Consider the following 8450-nt stretch of genomic DNA (forward strand, 5'->3'; position numbering starts at 1 on the left):
CTCCATTTATCACCTGCTCTGTGCTTTGAAAGGCTGGGCTACAAATGGATTCATTCACCTGCATTTCCTTGCAGGCTGGTTTTTACTTGGTTTTAGCCAAGAAAGGGCATGGATCATCGATGAGAGAGTAAGAGGAGAGTCAGGATGGGGTATTTCTTTGGCTATTCCTATCCTGCTTAGCTGTTGCCAATCTGGCAGTGGCTATGTTTCTCCAGACTACATCTCTAGCTGGGTGGCCCTTCCTCCAAAGCTCCAGCTCTTACTGGGCCATAGGGACACCATTCGTTTGCTTCTTTTGTCCTCACCTTTTGGGGGGTATAATCGCTCCATGCTCATGCCAGTCTTTGGTGTCTCAACATCCTGTGTTGGTTCTCATAACCCTGCCCATGTCTCAGTTAGCAATTCCTTCATTAGGGGCACCTGGGTGGCATCTGACTCTTGATTTTGGCTTAGGGCATGATCTCACGGTTTGTGAGTTTGAGTCCCACATCAGGTTCTGGGCTGACAGTGCAGAGACTGCTTGAAATCCTCTCTCTTTCTCTCTCTGCCCCTCCCACACTCATGCTCTCTCTCTTACTCAAAACTAAATAAATAAACATTTTTTTTTAAAAAAGAAATAATTCCTTTGGGTGCCTGGATAGCTCAGTTAGTTAAGTGTCCAACTTCCGCTTAGGCTACGATCTCGCTGTTCATGGGCTCGAGCCCCTCATCGGGCTCTGTACTGACAGCTCAGAGCCTGGAACCTGCTTCAGATTCTGTGTCTCCCTGTCTCTCTCTCTCACAACAATAAATAAACATAAAAAAATTTTTTTAAAGAAATAATTGCTTCATTAAAATATCTTCATTTGTATGATCCATCAAGATCCTGACTAGGACAGTGAAGGATGAATGGGAAAAAGAATTTCTTATTTCTTTCCTGGGTGCAGATGTTGCTGCCAGAATTTCAAGCAGGATCATTCATGTATCTAAGAGATACTAATTATGCTCTTCTTATGTGCCATTCAGTGTGAATAAAACAGATCTAGTCCCTGCCTTCAAGGAATTGACATTCCTACTTGGGAAGACAAACTTAGTAAATACACAAACAAGTAAACAAAATGGTTATATATTCTGGGAAATATAGTTTAGGAAATACACAGGATGCACTGATAGAGGATCATTGAGGAGGGAGGGCCATTTTGGATAGGGTGGCCAGGGAAGGGCTTGTTGAGAAGGTGACATTTCACTGAGACCTCAAGGTTGAAGAGGAGACAGCCACTAGGAAAAGAGCTGGCAAAGGGTGGAGAAGACGTGTTCCAGGCAGAAGTTGTTGAAAGTGTAAAGGCATGGGTGGGAGGAACGAACGTGGTCCACAAACCAGGACCTATGGCAGCTATTTGACTTCGAAGGAAATTGATGACAGATATTTGCAAGCCACATGGGGGTTGAGGAATGAAAAGTATGACTGGAGTAGAGGCCAGGTGGAGAATGGTACAAGATGAGGCTTGAAAGTTTGCTCAGAGAGCTCAGGGCAGAGCCCTGTAGGCCAGCATGAAGAATATGGATTTTATTCCAAGTATAATGGGAAGCCATGAAGAGTTTCAAAGTACAAAGTGATACAATCTTGTTGGGATGAGCACTGGGTGTTGTACCTAAGCCAATGTGACAATAAATTACATTAAAAAAAAAAAAAAAAAACAAAGAAAGTGTTACAATCTAGCTGCTCTATGGAGAAGGGCTTCAGGGAAAACAAGTGGAACTGGGGAGAAGAGTCAGAATTCTACTACAATCCAGGACGAAGATGACTATGTTTTGCTGTAAAGAGGTGGGAGTGGAGATGTAGAGAAGCAGACCTCTTCGAGTTTCATGTTGGAGATAGAGCTGACAGGACTTGATAGGGAAGGGTTAGGAATGGGGTGAGGCCGGGGAAAAGGAAGACTCAAGGTGACTCCCAGGTTTCTGGCTTGGGCCATTGGCTGAATGGTGGAGATGTTAACTGAGAGGAGAAAGACTAGGGGAAGAATAGGGATGGAAAGATTGGTACGGTGAACATGTCTAAGAGTCACCCGAAGGTAAATGTCAAGCAGGCAGATGGCTCTCAGAGCCTGGGGCTCTGAGGACAGATTTGAGTTGTTTCTTAGTCAAGTAGATTCCTCAGGCCAACCTGGCTTAGGCCAAAAGTGATCTCCACCAGGCCTGGATGTAGTCACTAGAAAGCCATATGGGGTTTAGGTGTAAAGCATGCCTAGATCTTGCTTTGTCATTAGTGTACATATTTTCTTTGAAAATCTCAAAGAAGGAAATGGCTGGTTGAAAACAAGATTTGAGAATTCCTAGGTCCCTGATTAAACACCATCATAATCTTGCCTCTAGAGTTCCTATTTTAACATGACTTAATGGTATATTTAAAGAAGAGCCTCCAGAGTCCAGTTTGGCAGACGTACAATAATGTCCTTATGGGGAGGCACCCATAATAAAATATAAGGTTCCAAGGCTTTTCATTCCGGTTGTCATGGCAACAGCAGCAAGAGCTCTGGAGGTAGGAAGAAGGAAGAGGGAGGCGAGTGGAGAAACCAGGAGCTGTGGTGTGGTGGCTGTTAGTCTTGGGAAGATAATTAAAGACAGATATTTGTAAGCTGAATGGAGAACATACCCTATAAATTCAGGCAGTTATAAGTATATAGTTTGTAATTGGACAATTTGTTCATTCTAAGGACCGGAAATACACTTAAAAGCTTTTTCAGACCCGGGGCCTGGGAGTACATCATGCAACTGTTCTATCCCCTGTGCCCATTGCACTGCCTGGAGCTCCATGTACTTGAATGAATGAGCAGATGAGTTCCCAAAAGAAGAAACACTACTTATTTTATTTGGGTTTTAAATTGCTAGGTGGACAGATCCTTTGGGTAAAGATTCTATTTTACATCAAAACCATATACATCTTAACTACAAGTGTTGGTGAGGATATGGAGAAAAAGGAACCCTCATGTGTTGTTGGTGGGGATGCAAACTGGTGCAGCCACTGTGGAAAACAGTATGGAGGTTCCTTAAAAAAGTAAAAATAGAATGACCATATGATCCAGCAATTCCACTACTGGGTATTTACCCAAAGAGCACAAAAACACTAATTCAAAAAGATATATGCATCCTTATGTTTATTGCAGCATTATTTACAGAAGCCAAATTATGGAAACAAGTGCCCAGCGATAGGTGAATGCATAAAGAAGAATATATATATATATGATGGAATATCACTCAAACATAAAAAAGAATGAAATCTTGCCATTTGCAACAACATGGATGGAACTAGAAAGTGTAAAGCTAAGTGAAATAAGTCTGTTAGAGAACAACAAATAAACACAATATGATTTCACTCATATGTGGAATTTAAAAAACAATAAAACAAAAAAGGAAACAAAGAGACAAACCAAAAAACAGACTCTTAACTCTAGAGAACAGTTACCAGAGTGGAGGTGGGTGGGGGATGGATGAAATAGGTGAAGGAGATTAAGAATACACTTATCATGAAGAACACCAAGTACTGTATAGAATTGTTGAATCATTATATTTTACACCTGAAACTAATATAACACTGTGTGTTAACTATACTGGAATTAAAATTTAAAAAAATTTTTTTAACGTTTATTTATTTTTGAGACAGAGAGAGACAAAGCATGAATGGGGGAGGGTCAGAGAGAGGGAGACACAGAATCTGAAACAGGCTCCAGGCTCTGAGTTGTCAGCACAGAGCCCGACGCGGGGCTCGAACTCACGGACCGCGAGATCATGACCTGAGCTGAAGTCGGCCGCTTAACCGACTGAGCCACCCAGGCGCCCCTAAAAAATTTTTTTTTAAAGCATATTCATATTATGGTCAGTAACTATAGGTGACAAGCCTAAAAGGAAGACTCACCCCCAAACCAAAAGACCAAGTCTGGAAGTCTCACTCTCTAGGACTGATTCTAACAATCATTCACTAACTGTGGATGGGATATTATATAACTACATACTTCTGATGAAGGTCCATTATATAATAGGCTTTGGATTAGATTCTTGAGGTGATTAAATATTATTTATAAACTGAGGATCCAGGCACTTGGGTGGCTCAGTTGGTTGAGTATTTGACTCTTGGTCTCAGCTCAGGTCTTGAATCTCAAAGTCATTGAGTTCAAGCCCTGCGTTGGGCTCCATGCTGAGTGTGGAGAGTACAAAACAAACAAACAAACAAACAAAAGGTTTTAAAAATAAATAAATAAATTGAGGATCCTCAATGTATTGAAAGTTGTGAAAGTGAAGAAAGGTGACAGTGTGGACAAAAGATTCCTGTCAACCCTAAAAATCAAGGCAACCTGGAGAATGAAAATTCGTTCAAGGGTATGTAGTACATCAGGTGCTCACAAATATCCAGACATTCAAAAGGGCAAATCCCCAATGGTATGTACCCATCCATAGCCTATGCAAAATATCTCTCAAAACCTTTTGTTTATTTTTGCTCTAATTCTGTGCTCACCAAGCAGCCAATATTGTAATTACTAATTCTGTTTCCTTCAGATGCTGAAGAGAGTACCCTGGATGAGAAACACATATACCCCAATAACTGGAAAAGTATATCTTCCTTCTTCAAGTTGCACTGAGGATAAAATTCAAACCCCACCAAGATCGCACAGGCCTTGTGATCTGGCCACTACTGATTTCTCCAAGCTCAACTCCCAATACTGCCCCCCTTCACCGTAAGTCGTAGTCACACTGGTTCCTTTCCATTTCTGAAACACTCCAAAATTTTCCCTGCCTACAGCCTTTGCCCTTCTAGTTTACCTGAGAGCAGTGCTTTTCCTCAGATCCCCCTATGGCTGGTTACTTCTTACCAATCCTGTCTCAGCTAAATGTCAGCTCCCCACACAGGCTTTCTGTGATCTCTGTGCCTACCATTGCAACCCTTCCCCTTTTATGCCCCCCTCCACCACCACCATGGTCCCTAGCTATCCCTTAGCCTGTCTTATCACTATATAATCTCTTGTTTACTTTTTTATTATCTGATTCCCAAACTGGAATAAAAGTCCAACATAGCTGCAGCCCCAGCAATGACCACAGAGTTAATACTCAATAAATACTTGTGAAATCAAGTGAATGGGATGGGGCGAGAAATGACATATGAGCTGCTCTGCACTAGAGAGAAGAGATACAAATAGGGAGTGCGATCTGAGATAAATGGAACCTTCCCTTGTGCCCACAATGTAACTTCTACAAAGCACCATTAAAGTACCAGTCATTGCATATATTTTTGGTTTTGTGTGTCCCTTTACCCCAACTCCAGTGTAGACCATGAACAACTTGAAAACAAGAACCATCTTGTTCTTGTTGGCATCCCCAATGTCCCAATAAATGTTCACCGGCTCCCTCAATTCCCTGCTGAGGGAAATCGTCAGTTCAGAGAAAAAAATAGAGATTTCCTGTTAGATGAGCTTTACTTAATTGGCTGGGTAAGCGCCTGCCAGAATGAGCAGTTTCTATAAGAAAACAAAAAGACGGGGCGCCTGGGTGGCTTGGTCGGTTATGCGTCCGACTTCAGCCCAGGCCATGATCTCACGGTCCGTGAGTTTAAGCCCCGTGTCGGGCTCTGTGCTGACAGCTCAGAGCCTGGAGCCTGTTTCAGATTCTGTGTCTCCCTCTCTCTCTGCCCCTCCCCTGTTCATGCTCTGTCTCTCTCTGTCTCAAAAAATAAATAAACGTTAAAAAAAAAAAATTAAAAAAAAAAAAAAAGAAAACAAAAAGATACACCTTATGGTAGTGGCAGCACCAAAAGATAGCCTTAGGTGAATCCTTTAGCCCTCCATCTGTAGTCTCCATCAGCACCCTCCAAGTAACCTCCGAAAAGATTTCAGGCAACCCCCCAGCCAGATGGCCGGCGTGAGCTCTTCCTGCCTAGAAATGCTACCACCATGTCTGTCCATGGAAATCAGACAGAAACAGCGACTACTTGACAAAAGTCCAGAAACAGACTTATAAAAACAGCCTAGCTGAAAGTAAGGGTGCACAAAGGAAGCACCAGTAAAGACCAGCATTCAACAAGGAGTCACTGGAAAGAACTGTTTAATGTTTTGAACACTGCCAAGCTGAGTAACATGAGACCGAACTTGTTATTTTGCTCGACTATATATAGTTTGCATCCTGGAATTCACTCATACTATATATAGTAGAGTTTTATTCATGCACTCCAACTGATTATGTGTGCTGGGCTGAAGTGTTACAGTGGTGCCAGAAATGAAGAGAAAATGGAAATCTTCCACAGACCTATGGGCATGTTCTTTACGCCCACTGCCATTTTCACTAATGCGTGGCGGCGGCAGAAAGCTAATTGAGACCAGCCATGGAATAACAGGCTAGAACCTCTGCTGCAAAGAATGCCTCTTTTCAGTCTTTTCCTTGTGGAGTATTTATTTATTTAAGAACTGGCTATGGTCATCATTCAGAAATACAAAGAGGGTTTAAAGGCCCAAATAATTACCCAGCTTTTATAACAAAAGAATAACACAAAAATAGTTTCTTGTCCTGTCTCACTCAAGAAAGCCAGTTCTATTAAACTGCTCATCATTAGCTGTTTCATAAATCTCAGTCTTTGGGATTTAAGTAATTTTTATTTAACTGCTGCTCTTTCTTGATTAAAATAGCAATTGTTCTGACCTGCTTCCTAAAGTAAAATGTTCTCTGAATAGCCTGTTTTAGGCTGGGAAACTCATTTTAATTTCGGAGTCTCAGGTCTCTTTTAAAAAGCTACTTTTGGTCATCTCCTTAAAACTGGAGATGTCTGGTAAAGTTCCTAAAGGGTCTTTACTGAGAGGGTAGTGTGGTAGACATATTTAGTGTTTTTACTGCCCAGCATCTATCATCCCTTATTGACAATATACCCCAGTTTCCCTTTGGGGTATTATTTCTCTCCTTTCTACCAACACACTTCCCATGAAGCACACTTCACTCCTGTACCCACAGCACAGCCAATGGTAGCATGCTATCTCTTTGATTACAGGGATGGATTGGGAGTTGAGCACATGGTTCAAAATAGGCCAATCAAAACCCATAAGACTCGGGCAGCTGGGTGGCTCAGTCAGTTAAACATCTGACTCTTGATTTCAGCTCAGGTCATGATCTCATGGTTCATGAGTTCAAGCCCCACATCAGGCTCCATGCTGACAGTATGGAGTCTGCTTGTGATTCCCTCTCTCTCTCTCTCTATCTCTCTCTCGGCCCCTCCCCCACTCTCTCACTCCTCAAAATAAATAAATAAACTTAAAACCCATAAGACTCAATTCTGGGACTTTTACTGGAGCTCTTTGAGGAAAAGGTGGTCTTTTTTCTGTAATTGGTTGTGGTGGTCTTGATTGCCCATAGCTGCCAGAGACCACTGGCAGCTATAGAACAGAACTAACTCAGGAAGTAGAGCTGAGGATCCCAATCCCGATCTTCCAAGTATTTTTTATTTCAACTTAATTTTGTTTTTCATGATTCCAAACTAAAAGGTATACACAAATAGATTCTACTCTTTCTCTTGCCCCACTCCAGCTCTTTTCCTTAATGGGTAATAATTTTTATTGTTTTTGGTTTATTCTTCCAGTGTTTCTTCATGCAAATAAAATAAAATATGAATATATTTTTTACTTCCCCCTTTTTGTTTTGCATGCATTTTATTTCTTCAATATATGTTCATTCAAGGAATACCCTTCTTTGAAATTCTATGGTGCCTTTGATTATTCCTGGTTGCTTTCCATATAATATTTGAAATGGCTCAGAGCCTTATTTAGCATATCCTACCACTTCTCTGCTTTGTTACCCTGGAGACATCATGATTTAATACTGGAGAATCCTATTTCACCAGAATTAGAGAATTCAAATTGAGGAGCTAAAATGAGGGTCCAATGCCAAACTAAAAAAAAGACTTTCTAGAAAGTCTAATCTGAATACTACCAAACAGAGACTATTTCAGGCAGTGGGGGAAAAGTAGAGGGGGATGCCAAGAAGCCTAATTTTTTAGACCAAAAACAGAGATTGGCAGTGACAGGTACCTGAGCAGATAACCCAGAAAGAAGAGTATACATTGCTACCAAATGATCTATTTTTAATAGATGTCAAATTCAGTTCTTTTGGTTGGTCAGAAATCTCTGATCAAAGTAATACACTGACCCACATGATCTCTTTTTTTTTTAATTTTTAAATGTTTTTATTTTATTTTTGAGAGAGAGAAAGAGAGAGAGAGAGACAAAGAGAGTATGAGTGGGGGAGGGGCAGAGAGGGAAGGAGACAATCTGAAGCAGGCTCCAGGCTCTGAGCTGTCAGCACAGAACCCGACACGGGCTCAAACCCACGAACCTCGAGATCATGACCTGAGCCAAAGTTGGACGCTTAACTGACTGAGCCACCCAGGCACCCCTGTTTGTTTGTCTTTTTAAAGTTTATTTTGGTCACTTTTTCTTTTCTTA

The 8450-nt window shown here is 41.4% G+C and overlaps 1 long non-coding RNA gene across 1 annotated transcript in view; it reads left to right on the forward strand.

Annotated features, from left to right (window-relative positions):
* Positions 1–5253, forward strand: part of LOC122485306 — a 20791-nt gene extending 15538 nt beyond the window's left edge. Inside the window, exon 2 of the long non-coding RNA XR_006297836.1 lies at positions 4531–5253. This is a non-coding gene — a long non-coding RNA (uncharacterized LOC122485306). The remainder of the gene's footprint in view (positions 1–4530) is intronic.
* The last annotated feature ends 3197 nt before the right edge of the window (positions 5254–8450 follow it).

The sequence above is a fragment of the Prionailurus bengalensis genome, chromosome E1 (genome assembly GCF_016509475.1).
Source record: "Prionailurus bengalensis isolate Pbe53 chromosome E1, Fcat_Pben_1.1_paternal_pri, whole genome shotgun sequence".
NCBI lineage: Eukaryota > Metazoa > Chordata > Mammalia > Carnivora > Felidae > Prionailurus > Prionailurus bengalensis.